Source organism: Neovison vison, chromosome 10 (genome assembly GCF_020171115.1).
Source record: "Neovison vison isolate M4711 chromosome 10, ASM_NN_V1, whole genome shotgun sequence".
In the NCBI taxonomy this organism is placed as follows: domain Eukaryota; kingdom Metazoa; phylum Chordata; class Mammalia; order Carnivora; family Mustelidae; genus Neogale; species Neogale vison.
Window position 1 is genome coordinate 48,609,917 of NC_058100.1, and position 9,435 is coordinate 48,619,351.

Consider the following 9,435-nt stretch of genomic DNA (forward strand, 5'->3'; position numbering starts at 1 on the left):
TTCTTTTCAGCGTAACAGTATTCATTGTTTTTGCACCACACCCAGTACTCCAAGCAATATGTGCCCTCCCTAATACCCACCACCTTTTTCCCCCAACCTTCCACCCCCCTGCCCCTTCAAGACCCTCAGGTTGTTTTTCAGAGTCCATAGTCCCTTATGCTAAATTTTATTTAAAGAAAAAATTAACATCATTTCAGAAACTTAAGAAGCCTACACATCCACTAACCTTAATGACATTTTATTTGAATGTCTATGAAAAATAAGTAAGTTTCATAATTGGTGTTAAAAGTTCAAAAAATCTTAATCATTAAAAATTTTTTTAAAAACATGCCACAAAAATATAGAAAGATGATATATATCTAGACTTTGCTTAATCCATAATATAATTATTATTATACATGTGTAATGCAACAGACTTTATTTTGAAGAACTTTCAATTTGAATTTTTGTTTTTTTTTATTATTATGTTCAAGTAGCCAACATATAGTACATCATTAGTTTTTGATGCAGTTATTCAATGATTCATTAGTTTCATACAACGATAGACTTTAACTGAAAAGCTCTTCAGTTTTCTGTGTACAGAAATATACAGGTGACTAGATCTCTATCCTCAGTATCCTTTGGCCTCACTGAGCTAACACAATGTCATGACGATGGTTTGCTGCTAAGTGTCTGGTGACTAGCTCTTCAAGAAAAAAAAAAAATTCTAATTTGTAGTATTTGCCAATTTCCATGTTATAGATACTCCCACTACATCCAATTACAAACTACTAATATGAAGTTACTTAATGTGGGGCTTGGGAAGAGAAGAACAATTGGTTTTCCATTCATAACAACATGGATGGACGTAGAGGGTAATGAAATAAGTCAGACTGAGAAAAATATCATATGATTTTACTCATACATGAAATCTAAAGAAAAAAAACAAATGGATAAACAAAAGGAAGAATTGGAAGAGATGATGCTGAGTGAAATAAGTCAAGCAGAGAGAGTCAATTATCATATGGTTTCACTTATTTGTGGAGCATAACAAATAACATGGAGGACAAGTGGAGATAGAGAGGAGAAGGGAGTTGGGGGAAATTGGAAGGGGATGTGAACCATGAGAGACTACGGACTCTGAAAAACAACCTGAGGGTTTTGAAGTGGGGGGGGCAGGTTGGGGGAACCAGGTGGTGGGTATTAGAGAGGGCATGGATTGCATGGAGCACTGGGTGTGGTGCAAAAATAATGAATACTCTTATGCTGAAAATAAATAAAAGAAAAAAAAGGCAGAATTGGACCTATAAATAAAGAGAACAGGCTGATGGTTACTAGAAGGAAAGGGGGTGGGGAAGGGGCAAAATGGGTGAAGGGCAGTGGGAGATACAGGTTTCCAGTTATGGAAAGGAGTAAGTCATGGGAATATGAGGTACAGCATAGGGATTATAGTCAGTGATAGTATATGTATGGTGACAGATGGTAGCTACACTTGTGAACACAGCACAACACCTAGAGAGGCTGACTCACTACCTTGCACACCTGCAACTAACATAACATTGTGTGTCAACTACATTCAAAAAGGAATAAAGAAGCAAACAACCAGCTTGCATGAGCCAATGCCAACCAGCTTCCATACACCCCTGAGTCCCTAGGATTGACTAAGCTGAGGGCAGTGAGAGGGAATTCTTTAACAAAGCTCATTCAGGTTCCCTTGACGCCTTACCACTAGCCATTCCTATGTGGCCTTAGTGACCAGTAGATGGCCTCGAGTGATCCCTTCCTTGTCCCCTAGCCCATTATTCCTTTTAGACATGCAACTCAGAAACATAGCAAGTCCTACAGAAGCACAAAGGGAATAACCACAATAAAATAAAATAAAATTTTAAAAAACCCAACAACAAAAAGGTCCTAAAATCCAGGGTGCTGCTCCACCTGGGACATTTATTAAGATGATATACACAGATTTCAAGTGAGAGCCAGTTCTCATTGGGAACGGAATTTCAGCAGAAGGTGGGGAGAATCCATGGCAAAAAGAAAACCCGGGGCAGATATAACTGCAGACAGACAGTTATTCCAAGAAAAAGTGGCTGAAGAGCCTAAGAAAAGCCATGAAGCCAAACGAATGGCAGGGCTGGAAGAAAGCTTCAGGATCCTGTAATCTTACCTTCCACCTAGGACAGTGGTCTCCCCCACAGAGCAATCTCAACCTCCCCTGGAATTCAGAGATTTCTTTCTTACTCTTTAACTCCATTTCTTTATGCTCTAATCAAGTAATTCCAATCAAGGAAAATTATGACTCTGATATTCCTAAATATATTGAGAATTTATGTCTTTGCCAACTACAACAAACTTAAAAAGGGATAGGAATGTTTCATGCCCCTTGTAAAGTTCAGATGACGAGCTCAGCCATGATTTATGATTGACACCTGCCATGGACACAGGAGAGGCAAATAACTGTGCTAACGCCACAAACCTGTCATCCTTCCCTTAAAAGAATCCACTTCTCTTGGGTTTTCCTAGGTCTGATAATTGATTAAAACAGCATTAAGGGAGAAGAAATAAGGGGAAACCTCAAAGCAGAGTGAAGTTGTTTACTTCTTTCATGCCATACTTTATCTTTTATAATTTACAGAGGATACTTAAAGGCAAAAATAAGACACCATCCAGAATTTGGGAAGGTGGCAAATTTGCCTTATAGAATTCTGACTCAGGACAAAATACGTTACAGGAAAGATACAAAATCATCTTAAGAGACAGCAAAGTTTGACTGTAAACCAAATGGATATATGAGTACAACTCAAGAAAGCATATAACAGTCAGGGTGGGGTTGACCAGCTAAGGAAACTTAGAAAAAGATAATTCAGAGGGATGACTTCAACTCCATAAAAGTATACAGCAGAAAGTACACAGCAAGAAGCCAATGTTGGCAGAACTTTTGAGCCCTTATTGGTAAGGTCCTTTCTATAGTGCACTTAAGGATGTCAAGCCCTATTTTCTGGGGAGCAAAACCTCATCTAAATAAATATATTTTCCTGTTCCCAGAGCATTTAGCTTTCCAGAGAGTCTGCTTTGTGGTGGATGTGGACCAAGAGGATAAAGAGTATGGAGAATAGAGAGATTGTCAGAGAATCACCTCGCGTACTTTCCACAACATGTGGAATACCATGATGAAGGCAATAATTTATATGCTGAAATGCTCTTCAGATGATCCCTGATATCCCACCCCATCACCCATCCCTGAGAATCACCAGACTTTTAAAAAAGAGTGTATCACACTCACATGAAATTCTAGCACATGTGACAATTATATTTATTTATCATAAGTTAGTAAATCATCAAAGTAATGGATGCAGCGATTCCTGTGAGTTTAGTTAATGTAAAGTTACCTTGAGTAACAAACTCGCTCTCAGTAAACCCAAATCACTTTCTGGTGCTCAAAATTGATGACCAAAACCTGGGCTGAGGTGAAATTGCAGCCAGTCAGCTCACCTTGCCTGATGATACTTCATTATGAGGACTCAATTTGAGGCAACACAATGTGATGTGACAAAGAATATAAGATCTTTCCAGTCTCTACCTATAAAAAGGGGATAATGACACCTTTCACATAGGATGGCTGTGAAGAGTGAATGAGCTAACAATGATAAGGAACCTGGAATATCCCTAGTGTGGCAGAGGTAGGTTAGATGCTCATCAATCCAATTTCTTGTGCACAGAGAAATGCTACGTTTCCCAGCCTCCTTTGAAACCCTACTGAGGTCACCACATTCTGGCTAATGGGATGTGGGGTAGTAGTGACACACATCACTTCCAGCCTTGGCCATAAAATTCTCTGCACAATTACCCCTTCTCTCTCTTCCCTTTTAACGGTGCTCTTGGAAGCCACATGTTAAATGAGTTTCACAGGTTACCAAAAAAGTGAACCTTGAGGTCACTGCCAAACAGGGAGCCCTCAAGGAGATCCTCTATCCTACACTGGCTAGGTTTTTAGCAAGAAATAAATCTATGTGGTGCTAAATTCCTGAGCCTTGAAAATGGTTATTAGAATAGCTAGCATAAATTCCTCTAGCACAGAAATTGGTATCTTGCACTGGGATGCTGCTAAAAGCAAAAGTCTAGAATTTGTGCCAGTGCCTAAAAAGCAGGACTGAGTGGCAGGCAAACCAATGTTGGAGGCTAAAAAAAGATCAAGATACATAATAAACAGTTCCATACATTTGATGAAACACTAGAGTTGGAAATACAATGCTGCTACCTGGATGTCAGATCACATGTCTAAGGACTTCAGAGCTTTAGGCGAAGAATGCAGAAAGTGGGATGCTACTAGCATGTATTGCTAAGTATTGGTTGCATTTGATAATGTATTACAAGAAAGAGATGATTTCAGAAAAGAATCAGCTGGCTTGTAAGCAGAAATGAATAGAGAATCCAGAAATTCAGGGCTTTGCAGGATTGTAAAATCAGAATGCTTCTGACTCTAAAGTGTTAGAAGAAAGTGGGTGTGGTTACTAGCATATGAAATAGACTGAAAATAGGTTAGAAACCCACTACATTTTTGAGGGGGATCATGTTGCCTAAGAAATCATGAATCTGGATTAAAAAAAGGCTTTGTTCAAAACGTAAAACAATCCTTAACATTTCCATGAGCAAGGAAGTCTTCAAAAGCTTCACAATTGCCCCAAAGAGGACCTCATATGTGTTTAGAAAAATTACACATGGCTAGGGGAGGAGATCTCCAAGAGGAACCAGGAGCTAGAGAGAACAATGAACAAGAGAACAGTTTCCAGCAGCAGGGTAAAATCAAGGAACCACTCTGCCTCAAGGATGGGTGCATTTAAAACACTTGTCTCAACAGGATTCCAAAATTGCTTCAGACAGGTGTCTGAATGGTGTCTCCACTCTTCTCATTTCTGAAGGGGTATCCATCATGGTTATCCCAGCCCTATTCCATCAGTGTATATTGGTGGGGGTGAGGAGAGGCAGACAAGAAGCAGCACATAAATTTCTTTTTATTTGGTCAATTGCCAAGCTAAGAAAAGCTATATTTGGACTTGATGGAAAATACTGCTTAACATCGGGGTTCCTGAACCCGATACAGGGACTGAGTGGAGACTTGAGTGATGAGTATGTGTTATATGTGAAAAAAGAGTGAAAAAGACCTTTTTGGATGGTCTATGGCACAGGTTTGCTAGATGCTTACCAATTCTGTCTTCCTCTTCTTGAGCCCTTGGAAGACTGTATTTCCCAATATAGTTTGCAATTAGGTTGGAACAGTAAGAATTGATTCTGGCCAGTCAGATATTGATAGAGGAGGTCATGCATAGTCCCTATGATGTCTGATAATATGGCCACCAAATTTAAATTTTAAAATATTCAGTTTCTCTGTCACACTGTATTTCAAGTGCTCAATAGATATGGATCTAGCGGTAATCATCGTGAATGGTAGAGATAGAAAACATTTCCTTCATCAAAGAAGATTCTATCCAACAGTGTTAGTATAGCCCTTCTGTAGTGAACTTAGAAGTCCATTCCCTAAGTGGGTTGAAGGCTCAAGAGGCCCAAATAGTGGGGCAAATGGTGTTTTTGTAAAAAAAAAAAAATATATGTTAGTCATCATACAGTACATCATTAGTTTTTGATGTAGTGTTCCAAAATTCATTGTTTATGTGTTACACCCAGTGCTCCATGCATTATGTGCCCTTCTTAATACACATTACTGGGCCAAACCATCTGCATCCCCCTCCCCTCTAAAACCCTCGGTCTGTTTCTTGGAGTCCACCCTGTCTTATAGTTCAACTCCCCCTTTTATTCCCAGCCTTCATTTTTCCCTTCCTTTTCCTAATGCTCTCCAGGCTACTCCTTATGTTCCACAAGTAAGTGAAACAATATGTTAATTTACTTTCTCTGTTTGACTTATTTCACTCAGCATGATCTCTTCCAGTCCCACCAATGTTGATGTAAAAGTTGGGTATTCATCACTTCTAATGGCTGAGTAATATTCCATGGTATATATGGACCACATCTTCTTTATCCAACAGCCAAACTGTGGAAAGAGCCAAGATGCTCTTCAACAGGTGAATGGTGCTTCTAAGGATCAGGGCAAATTTTATAGGTTTAAGTGTCAATTAGGAAAAAAATGCCTGGAGTTAAACAATGGGCCAAACAAGTGGCCAATGGGTCAAACAGTTCTTCTTGTGTCTATAGCAGAAATTTGGGGACAAGAGGAACCTTTGCTGCTTTAGTAACAATGCATCTTCCTCAACACTGAAAAATGTTTGTATCATTTATCTGTTTGTGGTGTTATAAAAATAATCAACAGATTATCCTGACTTCTAGACTGATATCCCCTCAGAAATCTTTTTTTAAAAAAGATTTTATTTATTTATTTGACAGAGAGAGACACAGCAAGAGAGGAAATACAAGCAGAGGGAGTGTTAGAGGGAGAAGCAGGTTTCCCATTGGGCTACACAAGCAGAGGGAGTGAGAGAAGGAGAAGCAGGCTTCCCACTGAACAGGGAGCCCTGTGAGAGCTCAATTCCTTGACCCTGGGATCATGACCTGTGCCGAAGGCAGACACTTAAAGACTGAGCCACCCAGGCGCCCCTCTCCTTCAGAAATCTTATTAGCACTTTTGAATTATGCTCTCTATGAAGGGAGAGTTTGTAAATCAACAGTAAACCTCAGGGCTTGTTGAAACAAATTCTTAATCAATGTAGTCCTGGGATGCCTATAAAAATGCCTTTGGAAATATTGAATATTATCTAAATTATGATTAGGGCCAATGACTGCCAGTATGACTGAAAGATTCCCTGTGGGAGTCATAAAAATTCTCCACACCTCCAACCTAGCAGAATCAAGTTGATCAGAGCATTTTGTGAAAACTTTCAGAAGGAAGTGAAGTGGAATTTTTTTTCCTAAGGAAAAGAGAATCCACCATAATTTCCAACCTGAACATGTTATCTTTCCCCATTTTTTTTATTTGAACACTTCTCCAAAAGAATCTAATGGGTAACAAAGCAGCATTTATGACATTAGCTTTTTCTCTGATGATTCTGACGAGGTCAAATGGCCCATGTTATTCTGGAGCCACAGATGTTGTCTATCTATTTTTCATGTATGAGTATGTGTCTATCTGTATCTAAATGTTACACTCCCTTTTTAAGATTTTGCCCTTCTTCACATTCCTACACACACAAACACATCGCACTGGTAGCATTTTGAGGTGAAGGACAGCATGATTCAACAATTATCTATGTGACCATATGCAAAGTTACTTAATTATTCAGGACATTGCTCCACTGTACTTTAAAATGCCTGCATGAAAAAAATATATCTTAGAGATTATTTTGATTAATTTTCATCATTTATGACTTCTATATAATTGAGAACTCAATAGAAAAATATATTAATAAATATGCTACTTAAAATTTCATTGTCCAACTTAACTATTTATTATTGATAGGCAAGAATATTTGACTTGTTATATCCATAAATAAATTAAGCTTTGTTTGAATTTCCCTGAGTATTCTTGAATTCACTAGAACCTCTGGCTGTAAGGGCAAACTATCACGCCATTAAATGCCAAAGTTGATGAGCTGATCCTGCTGGCTAGATAATCCAGGATGACATTTGTCATGATACAGATTTTGACCAAACCAAATGTGTATTTTTATCTTATAAATTGAAAAATTGTCCTGCTGACATTGTTATCACATATAAGGCTCATCCATCTAACTTTGAGTCACTCTAATCTTTCAGAGATCCTTCTTTCATCAGGTACTTTTAAAATACCACAAGTAATCAGATGATTCTCAGAGAAAATACTTGATCTTTGTCAATGTCCCCTAACACCTTCATAGGAAAATAATGTTCAGTCATGAGGCAAAACTACAAAGTGAAATAGTGTCACACTGGAAACAGAAAAACTGAATTTGAGTCCTGGTTTCCATTTAATCTAATAAATATGTATTGAGCAACCACTACATCCAAAAATGTTGAACTAGCATCTGGAGATAATAGTGGGAAATAAGACAAAAATAATTTACTAATTTATTGGGGAAGATGGGAGAGATAAGCATTAAACATGTAACTGCAAGTGTGATAAACACTTCCAAGGATGATATAAAGGGTGATATGAGAACATAGAAGGCTTTTACTCTGTCTCAGGGATAAGCTCAGAAAGAAAATTCAGTGAGAATTCTTCAGCGAAAGATAATGGAGAATTAATCCAAACAGTGGGAAAAGCAGGTGCAAAGGCTTAGGAGGCAAAAGAGTATTATATCTCTGAGAAATTAAAATAAGTTCAGACCAGCTAGGGTATAGAGACCAGTGGAAATAGTCTGAGATGAAGATAGGTGCCCAGGTACCACAGTGTAGAAGACCTCAAAAGAACATTAACCAGCTGCAGTCTTGGGAAGACCTTCTAACCTCTCTAGGTCATTGTAGTATGGGAGGTTGGCTACATGGACGGTGAGGAAACTTCTCACTCTGAGGCTGAAAGGGTCCATGATATTAAATCATTCCACATTCCAGAAGTCTATTAGCTTAAATTCAAGGTTTGAGAGAAAGGCAGATATTTATGGTAAGCGTTAGCCTGACATCTCAAGAAATTTTTCACTCTTCCATGAATTTTATGGATGTCTCTGTATGTTAGGGCAAAAAAGTATGAAGATGCCAAATTTTCATGCTATGTAGTCTAGTCATTGAGTGGAGATTCTGAGAATGTTAGATCCTTAGTCCTACTTTGGACCTTTGCTGACTCACCATGTCTACCTTATCACTTATCTTTGTCCCTCTGAAATTATCATGGGGGTACTAAAAACACTTCTCCTAGGACAGTCATGATGATTACATTGCATAAAATGTTCTAAGTATCTGGAATGAAAGGTATGGGCAATATAATTTGTTCGGTTCAGCTTGGCCAAATAAGTTGCCTGAATTTCAGGGAGATGACATTTCTTGATATTCTTATGTGCTAGGTAAAGCAATTTGGCTTAGAACAAAGTTCCAGTAAGCAGAATCACAGCTGGCAAGTAACAATTGCCAAGACTGTGTGCCTTGTAAAATCAGGAAAGTTTCTTTTTTGTTCTGCTATATTTGGAGCAAATATACAGTGTCAGAGCCAAAACTCAATAAATATTTATAGAACATACAAATTAATCAAAGTATCTGTTGGTATGGTTTATGTTGACTCAATTTAACCTGAATATGCAGCAAAATCTTATAAAAATAATCAAGGATACTAATCCACATTTTCAAAACTGGCCCAGTTCCTCTCCTGTTTACCCATTCTCATTAGCTTTGTGTAAATCTTGACTTCTTTGGTTTTCCAATCTTAGTTTGGCTCAATCACCCGTTGTTAAATTTCCTCTAATGCACCCTCAGCTTTGAAAATCCATTTTGGATTCACTATTCCAGCTTAACTTGGTATCTAACTTTGTACCAAATGCTAAT